Source organism: Microcaecilia unicolor, chromosome 1, assembly GCF_901765095.1.
Source record: "Microcaecilia unicolor chromosome 1, aMicUni1.1, whole genome shotgun sequence".
NCBI lineage: Eukaryota > Metazoa > Chordata > Amphibia > Gymnophiona > Siphonopidae > Microcaecilia > Microcaecilia unicolor.
Window position 1 is genome coordinate 556,810,261 of NC_044031.1, and position 14,786 is coordinate 556,825,046.

Below are 14,786 nucleotides of genomic sequence, written 5' to 3' on the forward strand. Positions count from 1 at the left end.
ATCTACTAGGACGCCATCTACATTAAATTTTAAAAATCTACCATCTGACTACTAGTAAATTGTTTTCTTATTTTAAGTATCTTATTCCTAAAAAACTGTGCCAGTTGATCCACCATAGATAGAGGATCATACTCTTTTGTAGTTACTTGTCCTGGGCACATGGATGCTGTAGATGGCATAGGGTTATGGCTTCCAGGTCCTTTGTGGCCCTATCAGCAACTTTCCCTATTTAGGTGATTGATTGGTCAAGAGCATATCTCATACAGGAGCAGACAAATCCATGCAGAGCATTTTCTGAGTGCACCAGTCACTAAAGTCTGTCATAAACTAACCCCAAACTAAAATCTTCCTGGTAACCACTGATGGAGTTTGAAAATTACCGTCACAGTGTATGAGAAGAAAGGAAGAATTCTCATGGAAATATAGACTGTGCTAGCCAGGGGATGAGAAAGGAAGTCAAAATGGAAAAAAGCTGCTTAGAAAAAACTACATTTCACAGAAGTTCCCTCAGAACAGAAACAGGTAGAAGTTGAGTTACAGGAGAAAGAAAGATGACATTCCCAGGAATGAATGAGGCTCTGAAGAACAGGTTTCTGAAAATAGAGTGGATGGGAACTGAACATCATAAGTGCCTTTTAGGAATGTACACAACAATTAGATGCCATTAGTAATTGAAAAGTAGAAGGAAAATCAAGGACAGGTAATGTCTCACTGGGAAAGGAGGAAAGCACAGAAATAGAAGTGCCAGATGAAGATAACATATTTCAGTAGGAAGAAATGGTAATAGAAGGGGAATGCTTCACCTGAGTAAGAATATATAGAATATAAAAGAAAGATAGACTTTTAAAGTTTGTAGCTTGTCTAAACTGTTTAAAATCAGTTAGGCTTCAAGGCCTCTGCTAATGCTTTTGCTGTTGTCACCCCCCAGGAGTAGACATATGTAGTGGACCTGTTGGCACAGTAGGAATGGAGGAGCTAAGTGGGTCCCACTGCCTATCCCTTTATAAGATTCCTCTATTGTGGACTAGTAAGGCTCAAATTAGATGCTTTGAGAGAGTCTTTTATTGACAGGTTCCATGCTTCTGCCATAATACTGGCTTAATATTCCAATACAGCAGTTTCACTCAGCTCTGTTGAGCTAAACCAGAACTCAAATATATTGCTCATTTAGGGGCCCTTTTACAAAGGTGTGTAAGGGCCTATGCGCATCCTGCAAGCAACAAATCAGCATTACCACCCGGCTACTGCGTGTCCTGGGTGGCAATTCTGAATTTGGCGCGTGCCGAAAACATGCGGTAGAAAATATTTTATATTTTCTACTGTGTGGTTCTTACCTGACTGTAAACAGCAGTGAGCACATGCTGCCTGCCTACCACCCAGGTAGCGCATGAGATCTTACCACTAAGTCAAAAGTCAATGGGTAGCAGTAAGGGTCTCAGGCCGAAAATAGACTCGCACTGGTTTTTATGCTGCGCGTCCATTTTCCAGCCCCTTAAAAAAAGGACACGGTAAAAACTGGCTCAATACGCGTCTAAAAAATGTGCTCACACTGCCGCAGGCCACTTTTTGCCGCAGCATAGTAAAAGGGCCCCTTAAGAAACACTATTTGTGCTTTAAGTGTCCTAATCCTGGCACATTATAAGTAGAAGCAGCCAAAACACATGATCTGTACAGAAACCGTGACAGAGGATCTGCCTCAATACTAGTGTTTCTGAATTTCTCAGCAGCCTTCAACACTGTGAAATGCTGAAGTGGCTTAAAATCTGTCTCTTGAAATTGGGTAACTTGGAAGATCTGCTACAATTGTGCTGCTTAATGCTTAGTCGTCCAACCCCCCCAAAGCCACTGTTCCCACATGTAGGTGCCCCCCTTCACCCCTTAGGGCTATAATAATGGTGTAGACTTGTGGGCAGTGGGTTTTGAGGGGGATTTGGGAGGCTCAACACACAAGGGAAGGGTGCTATGCACCTGGGAGCTCTTTTACCTTTTTTTTTGTTTTTGTAAAAGTGCCCCCTAGGGTGCCCGGTTGGTGTCCTGGCATGTGAGGGGGACCAGTGCACTACGAATCCTGGCCCCTCCCACGAACAAATGCCTTGGATTTGTTTGTTTTTGAGCTGGGCGCTTTCATTTTCCATTATCACTGAAAAACAAAAACGCCCAGCTCACAAATTGTCAAATAAAACATGGACGTCTATTTTTTTCGAAAATACGGTTCGGTCTGCCCCTTCACGGACCCGTTCTCGGAGATAAACGCCCATGGAGATAGACGTTTTCATTCGATTATGCCCCTCCACGGAAACTGAGAAGGTTTAGAGACTATTTTCCTAGACAATCATTTTGGCTAATAGTGAAATCGATGATATTGTCAAAATTAGACTATTGGGAAAGCTTTGCATTTACATTTAACATAAAGAGATAAAAGATTTCCCTGCTTGCCTCTGAGTGGAACCATAAGTTGACTTTGTCAGACTAGGAAGGAGGATAAGTGGATAGCAGAGAGATTAGTGCTATTAGATTTCTTTCATTTTTCTTTTGATTTATAAGGTACAGGTATGTTCCAGCTAAATATGACTTTCATACATGTTGGTTAAATTTTTTGTTTTTTGCTTTTTTTTTCTTTCCTCAGTTTTTGTCACGATAGTCTATTTCTGTATTTTAACTTCAGCATCACAAGTAAAAAAGATAACAGCCCCATTAGTTAACAAATTTGACGGTTTAGTGCAGTGAATTTGGGTATTGTCTGCCCACAGGAAAGGCTTGATGTATGAAACTTACTGTTTGATCAAAATGTGAGAAATAATTATATTTTCAAATGGATGAAAAAGTGGTATGATGATGTGACTACTTTTTCTTTACAATACATTTCTGTGGTAGGATAAGGCAAAGTTAAGATACACTAGAAAAAACAATTGGAATAATTTATGGATAATACTATAAGTTAGTTTGTGAAAAATGATATTCTTTGATTGCGCCTTCTCCCTATTATACTCTCCAAATTTCTGTTCTTTGAAATGAATTGTTCAGTTCTGGCTTTATTCTTCCCTTCCCAGTAGCTCATTATCTGATGATATCATTAAGAGAGAGAACAAAGCTTCAGTTAGACAATCCATTTTCATTGCAAGTAAAATATGTTGATTATTCTAGAAAGCTTTTTAGGTGAATTGGAAGTCACAGAAAGGAGAGGTACTTATAATCTAAACATCTTATTAGATTTGAAATACTTATAGAGGTGCCTCTGATTACTAAGGGATTGATATTCAGCGGCACTTATCGAAGTATGAGTGGCTCCTACCTGGATAAGTGCCGCTCATCAGGTCCAGTTGGTAAAGTTCATTGGTATTATCCAAACAGTGCTGGGAAGGTCCAGGATACAGAGATAAGACACAGTCAAGAGTTAACTGGTTAGCATTGATAGCCAGTTAAAGGACTGAATATCAGATAAAGTCAGGATAGCAAAAAGGGAAGGTACTGATGTGAATATTACTGGTACCTGAATAAGTCTCACTCACCTCTGTATACCTGGATATTCAGTGCTGGTGTCCAAATAAGCAAACAGACAGACATGTACAGACAGACGATCAGATGTATGAACCCTCTCCAACAGGTGCTATTGCTTAAGCAAAACATGCTTCTCATTGATGCCCCATGACTGGTAAAATAATTATGGCAAGTAAACTGACTTTTTTGAATCAAAGCACAGTCATTACTGCAGAAAGCATTACATCTAACCAGAGATAATGATGCATTTCTTCATACCATTGAGAATGCCTGCATGGTTCTTGTGTTGTTTTTAAAATTGAATTGTAGGTATTCATTTTCAGACAATTAGGTGCTTTGAAATGGAAAGAGAAACATGGATTTATCAGTGGTTTTGTGTTATAAAATGATATTGTAGGCACATATTTTACATTGGTTCAATTTTGAATTGTTTAGTTATTTTTTTAAAGAGGGATTATTGTAACTTTATTTTGTATTGCAGTCATAAATACAAAAAAGCTTCGAACAAAAACATTTCCATATATACACCATTGTGTCTTTGTAAATGCTCATAATGATACTACAAATACAATAATTATAGAACTATATGACCCTTCTTGCATTTGAAAATTAGCATTAACTGTACTGCAGGAATTTCGGACACATTTAAGTTGTGCAAATCCCCTAGCAGCTTCCAAATAGTTTCATTCCCAATACTCTCTCCCCACAAGTCCATCCCTACCTGTCTCTTACTTTCCATTTTGTAACCTGCTTCTGTTATCAGTTCCTCTGTTGACCCAATAATTTATTTTTTTTCTCCCATTCCCAGTCCCAACACTTCACCTGTTCCCATTCTCTGTCCTCCCCTTCCCTAACTTACCATTCTCTCTCTTCCCTAGCGCTTTCACTTTCTCTCTCACCATACTTTCACCATGCTGTATCCTTTTCTCCAGTCCCATCATTCTATCTCCCCAACTTCAGTATTATTCTCACTTGTTTTAGCACCTGTTAGTCCTGCTGCCGTTTTCCCTACTGCCCTTTCCTCAGGACTGTCTCCAACCCACACAGTTCTGAAGTGAATTGGTCAGTTGGAGTCTGCAGGAAGGACCATAGTGGCTAGTACATCTTCTCTCTTTACTGTCTTGTCCATCTCAAATTTATAATTGAAATCTGGCAGATGTTGCACCTCAGACTCCTTTCCTCTTTACCTCTAGCTGTCTGGATTGTGCAGTGTGTTTTTAAAAATACAGTACTTTGGCTCGGGCTGCAGTGGAAGAGGAAGCAACTTGAGGGACACAGCTGCCAAATTTAAATAACAAAACTAAAATTAGTAGTTGCTTAGTGGCCAAAGCAGAAAGCTAGTGCAGATGGAAGTACGTGGTTAGCATGATATCTATGGTCAACCTTTTGAGCACCTGATGCAGAAAAGAATTTTGTACAAAAGCAAACTTCACATTAAGTACCATTTCACACCATATTAAAATGGAGGGTAATAGCTATTACCACCTTCAGAATACTTTAAGGTGAACACAGTTCTATGTCTGAGGCAGTGTAGAAGGTTTAGCTCATTCTTCTGCAGTAGGGTGGAATAGCTAACAGTCTCCATTTTTGGCTGCTTTGGGTTACCCTGCTCTCCCCCCACCTCCCAAAAAAAGTCCCTGGTAGTCTGTACCACCAGTCCCCTACCCCAGAAAGGACCCCTCTGCCCTATCCCCCACCCCTGAAAAGATTCATACCTTAGAGATGCCCATCAACCCCCTCTGACACTAAACAAAACAATCCATGGTAGTCCATTGGACCCCCCCCCCCCCAAACCACAAACATAAATGCCTCATAGTCTAGTAGATCTCCACTCCCAATCCTTTCCCTGACACCACAAAATAAATCCCTGATACTATAGTGAACTCTGATCCCCCATGACCTCCCCAAGCCCCGCAGACCTGTCCTCCCCCATACCTTGCCAACTTGCCTCTGTCTCTGCGCTGCCAACTTCCAAAATGGCAGTACCTGATACTGCACAGTGCATCCTGGGATGTGCTTATGGGGGTCAGTCTGCCAAATAAAGGAATTTTCCTTAGCCTCTGCAGCAGATGAATCCAGGAACTGATGGGATGTATCCGTCTACCAGCCGGTGGAGATAGAGAACACTGAACTGAAGGCAGTTCTGCCTGATGATCAGCTCCTTCCTCATTTAGTATATCTCTGTCTCCAGCAGACGATGGACAGATTCTTCCCAGCTCCTAGATTCTTTGCTTGGGGAAATCCTGGGTTACTTTTTGCCAGTTGAATAAGGGGGTGTTTGGCCAGTGGTGTCATCTTTGGAGGCATACTTGGTAACCCGGGTCCCTTCATCACTCCAGATCCCCATTCTCCCTGGTGTTTTGTGGGTTGTTTGGGGCTAGCTGTTCCTTCCTCATAAAAAAAACCCCAACAACAACAACTAAAGCCTCTGCAGCCGTCAGCCACTTAAAAGAACAACTCCTGAAAAACAGCTTAACAAGGAGCCTGGGGTGCCTGTTTGGCAGCAGGCTGCCTTTGGCAATGTTCACTGCTGCTGGGACACCGCGGTGCATTGGGATGAGTGTTTTACTCAGTCTTCCCTCAGTCAGTGGTACCATGCATGGATGGCAGCAGAAACAGTTAAGTGTTGTTCCCATTTTGGGAAATGGCGCTCAGCAACAGGTTTTTGTAGTGCAGGGTGCATGGACAGTTCCGGAATGTAGCCTTCTTTGGTATCACTAGAGTTAGTTTCCCACGCAGATGGCTCTCCCGTGTGTGCCATTTTGGAAGATTATGCTGCTTCGGTCTCTGCCTCGGGACAGCTGATTCTTTTTCGAAATCAGTGCAGGCAGCTCTCACTGCCGAGGTTGGCTCGGGTTTTATGGTTTCGGGTGTGCCTCTACTTCCTTTGTTCTCTGTTCCAGGGATAGCTGCAGGGCCTGGACCCTCGGGGGAGTTTTTCTCTCCTGAATTCATTCTTCTTTTACATCAGGGATACATGTTGAAATGGTCATTGCCCCAGCAACCTCTACCTCCCTTGCTGATGGCCCTGGAGGGGTCTTCTGGGTGTTTGGGACAGTCTACCCAGCCTCTGGTGGATGACCCTGCACAGAAGAGGAAACGGATGGGCCCCTCAGCTGAGGTGGCCTCAGTGGGGGACAGTTCCCCTCCCATGTTGCTTGCTGTTTTTTTCTGAGGGCTCAGTAAGACCTTCATGACTTGAGGAAGTGGAGGAAGGAGAGATCCTTCAGAAGAAGCTGGATGATCCTACGGCTGTCTGCATTTTCCACAGAGATGAGTTGCCATCTCTTATTTATTACCTGTGCATTAGAAGCATTAAATGTTTCAGATCCCGAAGCTGCTAGGCATTGGCAGTGAATTTTAAGATGGCTAGCACCCAGAAACTGGCTAAAGCATTCCCAGTCCATGAGGCCATCCAGGAGCTCATTAATGCTCAGTGGTCCGATCTGGATGGCACCCTCAAAGTTGCAAAACCAATGACTAGAGTATACCTGGTGGGCATGGACCACTTGGAAAAGGTCTCTTTCCCTAAAGTGGATGCCTTGGTGATTGCAGTCACCAAGACCACTCTCCCAGTGGAGGGTGGCATGGCTTTAAGATATGCAGGACAGGAGGTTGGAGGCTTCTCTGAAGTGTTCCTTTGAAGTGTACATCCTAGCTCTCCAGGCATCAATTTGTAGTTCGTATGCTGCCAGAGAGTGCCTTAGCTGGCTGCAGCAGACTCTGGATCAGGAACTGGATGAGATGTCTGTGGGACCTAACTCTTTGCCTCATATGGAAGTGGGACTCGCCTATTTAGCAGATGCCCTGTATGATCTGGTCTGGGCCTCAGCCAAGCAAATGGCTTTGGCCATTACCTCTCGATGTTTGATGTGGCTCCAGCATTGGGTGGTAGATATGGCATCCAAGCAACTTCTTACTAGGTTACCCTTTTGGGGTAAGTTGCTGTTTGAGGAGGACTTGGAGAAGATCATGAAGGACTTGGGAGATTCCAAATCTCAGAGACTACCGGAGGATAAACACACATCTACTCCGAGAGCAGGGTCCTCATGACCTCGGGTTCGGGAGCCACACTGGTATAGACTGGGTTGAGCAACAACGGCTTGTCAGCATCCTAGATTTCAGCAAGAATCCTCCTTTCAGAATGATAAAAGAACCTCTGGTGCCGCAGCACATCAGGGGACAACTGGCCATGCCTCTCAATGATGGGGCACTGTTCCAACCAATGAGGGATCGTATAGGAGGTCTGTTAACTCTCTTTTATCATGAGTAGGCCACCATAACTTCAGACCAGTGGGTTTTAAACATTGTCAGAGAGGGTTACAGGCTGGAGCTCTGATTGCCTTTTGCAGATTTTTCTTGGAGTCTGTACTGCTATGGATTTACAGCCTGTCTCACTGACACAGACTACTCAATAATTACTGTGGATTCTTTTGGATTCATATTAGGTAAATGAGACCTTTATTAGAGGTGCCAAAATCTACAATGATTAAGATATATATATATATACAATGATTAAATCATCTAGCTAAAAGAAAGCTATAAGACAGATATATACATATTAGGGAAATGGGACTTGATATACTGCCTTTCTGAGGTTTTTTTGGTTTTTTATTTTGCAACTACATTCAAAGTGGTTTACATATATTCAGGTACTTATTTTGTACCAGGGGCAATGGAGCTTGCCCAGAGTCACAAGGAGCTGCAGTGGGAATCGAACTTAGTTCCCCAGAATCAAAGTCCACTGCACTAATCACTAGGCTACTCCTCTAGGCTACTCCATACAACCACTAGGCTACTCCATACAACATCACTGGTCAGGAATTTCAGGCCCCTTATCTCATCATCTGGGAGTAGAGATATGCACAGGAACGGGGTTTGCGGGAATCCCGCGGAACCCGCAGGATTCCCTCAGGGATGGAAGTAGTTCCTGCGGGGTTCCCGTGGGGACGGAAGCAGTTCCTGCGGGGTTCCCATGGGGACAGAAGCAGTTCTTGTGGGATTCTCGTGGAAGTGTATGCTGCACTTGCGCCAGCCTCTCACCTACCAAGTACCAAGTTCTTTGAGTGCTCTCTCCTCCTCCTTGCTTTAACAGCACAGATGCGGAAAGTCTCCATTAAGGAGGTGATAGAGATACAAATGCTGATGAAATTCAAAAAGGCATGGGATGAACACAGAGAATATCTAATTAGAAAGTGGAAGTTATAAAAAACCTAAATTTAAATGGCTGCTTGTGTATGGATGTGCCGTGACACTTAGATGGTGACTCTGGCTGTGATGAACTAGGGCTGATACCGGGAGACCTGTATGGTCTGTGTCTCATATATGGCAATCTGGTTTAGGATGGGCTGGAAAAGGCTTAGGCAGCAACTTTAGTGGCTGGAACATGAGGACAGTGCTGGACAGACTTTTCCGGTCTGTGTCCCACAAATGAGATGAATAGGCTGGAGTGGGCTTTGAAGGCAACTCCAGCAGTTGAAACGTAAGGATAGGGCCAGGTGGATTTCTATGGTGTATCCCAGAAACGCCAAAGAGAGACCACAATCAAGTATATAATATCACATTCATTGTTGATTTAATCATGAATTGAATGATTGTGACTATTGGGCAGACTTGATGGACTGATCCATTTTTTTATCTGCTGTCATTTACTGTTACTATTAATCCTCTGTGCTCCCGGGCTGATGCGCAGACCTCAGCTGTGATGTAGGCACGAGCATCAGATGTCACCTGACCTACTGGTGCGTGCATGTGGTGATCTCTTAGCACACACTGCCAGTGAATCAGAGAAGTCTTACATGTGCACACTGGAGTGTTCCAACTTCCGTTCCTTCCTTGCCTGCAGTACTGCGGCTCAAACTCAGAGAGAGACTGAGAGAGCCAACAGCAATTTATTTTAATGCACCATTAAATTCTTGCGGGGACGGATTAGATTCCCAATGGGGAAGGGATGGGTTAGATTCCCTATGGGGACAAATGGGGACGGGTTGGATTCCAGTGGGGACGGGCGAGGACAGGTTGGATTTCTGTCCCCGTGCAACTCTCTATATGGGAGGCCCATTGCAGCGAAAGCCCAAAGTCTCCTTATGACCAGGAACAAGTCTTTTCTGCACGATGCGTCCACCCACAGGTGATCCTCAAAGCTCTGCTGCAACAAGGCCCCCTTTTTATTAAGCTAAAGCTTATTTTCAGAGCCAAGGAAAATTACAGAATGCTTGAGAATAGGTAAACAAGCCATACTGTGGGAATATGGTCACATGTTTCCAAGTCCAGGTGGCCAGTCTGAACTTCGAAAACAAGCGCCATCCTCATGTTCACATACCAAATTAATTAGAGCTGTGTCTTATATTCTGCATTCCAACTTATTTCCACACAATCAAAGTTAAACAATCATTTTTAAACAGAATTACTTCTAATCAACAATACAGACCCAAAGTGTACTTGTTAGTCAAGGCAGATAGAGTTGAAAAGCAATCTCTAAAATCCTTTTTATTACAGAGTCTCACTGTGCCACAGCGTCCAGAAGAGTGACCTTAGAAGACACATTGTGCTCTCTGCTGGGTGTGGAGGTGGTCATTCCTGTGCGTCCTCTGGAAATGCGTACAAGTCAGTATTCCATTTATTTCATGGTGCTCAGAAAAGGGGGCTTCTTCCGCCCCCGTACTCAATCTCAGAAAGCTGAATCAGTTCTTGAAGGTGTGGCATTTCCGCGTAGAAACTCTGAACTCCATGATTGCTGCGATTCAGCCAAAGGAATTTCTCACAGTGCTGGATCTCAAGGAGGCTTACTTGTATATTCCTACTTGGCCTCCACACCAGTATTTTCTGCGGTTTGCAGTTCTGGGTTGTCACTTTCAGTTCCAGGCTCTGACCTTACTGCACCCTGGACCTCTTCCAAGGTCTTGGTAGTGGTGGCATCATTTCTGAGGAAGGAAGGAATATGAGTTCATACCTTTCTCAACGACTGATTGATATGAGCATCGTCCAAACAGGAGAGTCAGTTGGCTTCCAACTGGGTCATTGCGCTGTTACAGCTCCTAGGATGGGTTATCCACTTTGCGAAAAGTCTTCTGGTTTCTTTGCAGTCTCTGGAGTATCTGGGGGTTTGCTTCGACATGCTACAGGGTCGAGAATTCCTACCGAATGGCAGGAGGACCAAGCTGCTCTTGCAAGTGCGCAGCCTGATGAGTTTGTCCAACCCTTGAACCTGGGATTATGTTCAGGTGTTGGGGTCTATGGCAGCCACCTTGGAAGTGGTATTGTGGGTGAGGGCTCACATGCACCCTCTGCAGTGCTCTCTTCTGTCCCGATGGTCTTCAGTGTCACAGGAGTATCAGTGACAGATTCTGTGGTTGCCCCAGGTGAGACGGAGCATGGCCTAGGGATTAAGCGACACCAGCTTACAACAGGAAGGCTGCTGGCCTCCCCACAGTGTCTTGTGGTAGTTATGGATGCCAGCCTTTCCTGGTGGGGCGCTCATTACCTCCAATGGTAGCGGTATGCACATGGGCATTGGTCGCAGTCAGTTGTGAATGCCTTGCTGACCTTTCGGGATTTGCTAGAGTGCACAGTGATCCGAGTTCTGTCTGACAATACAACAGCAGTGGCATACATCAGTCGGCAGGGTGGCACACAGAGCTTGGCTCTGGCCATCGAGGAGAGTCGTCTCCTGCAATGGGTGGAGGACCACCTACAGTGCCTGTCAGCAGCACACATTGCGGGTCAGGACAATGTGCAGGCGTATTTTCTCAGCCGAAACCCAGATCCGGCGGAATGAGAATTGTCCACGGAGGTGTTCCTTCTGGTTTGCTTGTAATGGGGCACGCCAGAGATGGATATGATGGCAATCCAGGAGAATGTCAAGGTAGACAAGTTCTTCAGAAGAAGGCAACTCGGGACCTGGGGTTAAATGCCCTGCTGCAGCCATGGCCAAAAGTGAAGTTTCTATATCTCTTTCCATTATGGCCCTTGATAGGGCGCGTTCTACACTGAATCAGACACCATGGAGGGCTGGTAGTGCTGGTGGCTCTGTACTGGCCACTCTGTCCTTGATATGCGGACTTAATTCATTTTCTGGTGGACAAGCCCTTGCAACTACTGGTGACTTCAGATCTACTGCATCAGTGACCTGTTCAGATGGAAGATCCCTCCCGCTTTGGTCTTATGGCCTGGCTGTTGAGAAGGTGAGATAAAAGAAAAAGGGTTATTCGGGTGCAGTTGTAGTTATGTTGCTCCAGGCCAGGAAGCATTCGACCACTACAGCGTATGCTCGGGTGTGGCACACCTTTTACACATTGTGTGCGATATATGCATGGTTGCCTTTGAAGGTGTCCATTGCTCAGATGTTAGTTTTTCTGCAGGATGGACTACACAAGGGGCTGGCCTATAATTCTCTCTGGGTGCAGGTGGTGGCCCTCGTTTGCTTTAGGGGTTGTGTAGCTGAGGCTTCCCTAGCGGTGCCTCTGGATATGGTTTGTTTCTTGAAGGGGGCTCTCCATCTTCATCCCCCACTTAGTCGACGGTGTCCATCTTGGCACCTTAATTTGGTGCTTCATGCTTTGCAAAAGGTGCCCTTTGAGCCTTTGTGCATGGCATCAGATAAAGACCTTAACTCAAAGACGTTTTTTTTTTTCGTGGCAATGGTTTCAGCCCATTGGGTCTCGGAAATTCAAGCCTTGGCGAGTTGAGACCCTTTTCTCTAATTTTCGGAAGCAGGCGTGACGTTGCACATGGTTCCATCATTTCTACTGAAGGTCCTGTTGGCTGTCCATCTTAATCAACCACTTTTTCTTCCGTCTTCCATCTTTTTGGAAGGAAGACTTTCCAACGGAGTATGCGGGTTCTCATGCGTTACTTGGAGATGTTGAATGAATTTTGATGGTCAGATCATCTTTTTGTGCTTCTTTCAGGGAATTGTAGAGGCAGTGCAACATCAAAGGTCACGATTGCTTGATGGCTTAAGGAAGCGATTGCATCGGCATATGTTTCGGATGGTAGAACACCGCCAGAGGTCTTGCTAGCTCACTCTACTTGTGCTCAGTCAGCCTCATGGGCAGAGATGGCGGTCCTTTCATTGGAAGAGATTTACTGGGTGGTTACTTGATTGTCTCGGCATACTTTTTCAAAGCATTATAGAGTGGAGCATTTTTAGGTGCTGTAGTGCTGTCCAGTGGAGCTGTGGCTTCCCACCCTATTTAAGTTCTGCTTGAGTACATCCCACCATACAGAGGTTTGAAGCTGCTGCTCCACTTTCTGTGAGGAAACTACTGCTGAAGTCATTTTGGATGATCAGTTGTGCTATCAGGGCTAAGCCTTTCTTGTTCCTGGTTAGCTGTTTTATATCACTACCCCTAATGCAGCCTTATTGGCAAAACGTGGCCATGTCGGGTCTGTATGAATAAAAATTCTGTTTGGACTTTCAGTGACTGCTTTTTGTTTATCTCTTCTGCTGTTGCAAGACACTCAGCGCCTCTTTGCTGTTCCAGATAAAACAACAAGGCAAACCTTGTAAAAATCACAGTTATTATTAATAGATTAAAAGCTCCCAGAAATTTAACATAAAATGCCCGACATGGCCATGTTTTGCCAGTATAAAATGGCAGCATCAGGGGCAGTGAGTCAGTGTAAATGAAAATAAAATCATTCAGTATGTAATATCAAAATCCTATAAGAGCATAATTATAAATAAATAAATAAATAAACTATAAAAACACAAGAGGAATTTTTAAAAGAACTCTTAATAACAGCACCATACTAAAAATGTCCAGGTGCTAGTTTAATGTCTAGATGCTGAAACAATGTACAAAAGTAAAACAATAAAACAACCAGAGAGGCTTAGTCAGCTGATTTAAAATTCCAAAAATAGCCTGACTGGTGAAACTGTTAAAACATAGCAAGCGCTAAAAAAGAAAGGAAAACACCACAGATGATAAAAACAGCCTCACTGGGCTAAAAAAGAAAATGAATCCATTAGAAGTGCACAATATACTTACAGATTCTGGGGTCAGTCTTTCATAAAAACGCTGTGATTGCAGTGAAAGGAAACTTAATGCATCAGTCAAGCATATACGTATGCTGAGGTCATGCATAACTAATTAGTGCAGAAAATAAACTTAAAACCCAGTGCAAAGTAGTAACAACATATGCCTAAAATGCAGAACCACTAAAAACAGCTTCAGAGTGTCCTTAAAAAATTTGCCAGTGTTTACATCCGTGGAAAATTGCTAAAATGAATGAAAATAAAAATATAAAATGAACATCCTGAGATGTTCTAGGATCCATAACAGCTAAAATCGCTGCAAAAAAACTTCTTAAAAGGTCCTTAAAACAGAAAAAATTATTTTTAAAAATATAGTGGAACACATAGAGAGTTTATGTGTTCTAATTATGTCATCTATGCATTCTTACCATGGAAGAAATCTTAGAGTGTCAGAGAATCCTTAAAACACATGTAGAACACCTTAAAAGCTTCTAAAAAGGTACAAAAACTACTAAAAATGGGTTAAAACAGCTAAATATGGATCCTACCAGTCCACAAGATCAAAAATAAGAGATAAAAAATTGCGATTAAAAAACAGGGTTAGCCATCTCCTACAATCATATTAAAAATGGTAGTCCATCTAAAATGCATGGTATGTATTAAAAAATAAGGAAACCAACAGAAGGACAGTCCAAAATGCCATAAACAATACAAGCTGTGATACTATATAAGCAATGCCAGACAGAGAGACTTCATAAAAAGTCCATTAAGTTTCACAGAAACAGAGTAAAATCAAGTTCTTGATTCAGACCATGTGGGGTTACTGTGTTAAACTTATATATAGATCTTTGTTCCTTCTATAATAAAAGCTTGCCCAAATCACCCCCTCTCCATGAGGGGCGTGGCATGCAGAGCACAAAAAAATTGAAGATCTTTAAATACATGACTCTTTTCTACACAGTTCTGCACTCGTGGCTTCTCTAGTACTTTCCTTTTAATTACACTTTTATGTTCAGTAATCCGCTTATTCAAGGGTCTTATGGTTTTCCCTATATAAAGTAGTCCACATGAGCATTGTACAATGTAGATAACACCTGAGCTTTTACAGTTGGTAAAACATCTTAGCTCAAATCTCTCACTAGTTTTTGAATGGACAAATATCTTAATATTAATGTTTACATTGTGCACTGAGCACGATCCACACTTGTGGTGTCCCACAGGTCTCTGGCTTCCTAAGTTTGTGTATTATGGGAGTGCTGAATGAACTAAGATGTCTGTGAGCAATCATGATGTCTCTATTATCTTCCAT

General features: G+C 43.3%; 1 protein-coding gene across 36 annotated transcripts in view; it reads left to right on the forward strand.

Moving 5' to 3' along the window:
* RIMS2 (regulating synaptic membrane exocytosis 2) overlaps window positions 1-14,786 on the forward strand; it is a 1,685,778-nt gene that overhangs the window by 1,293,553 nt on the left and 377,439 nt on the right. The window lies entirely within an intron of this gene.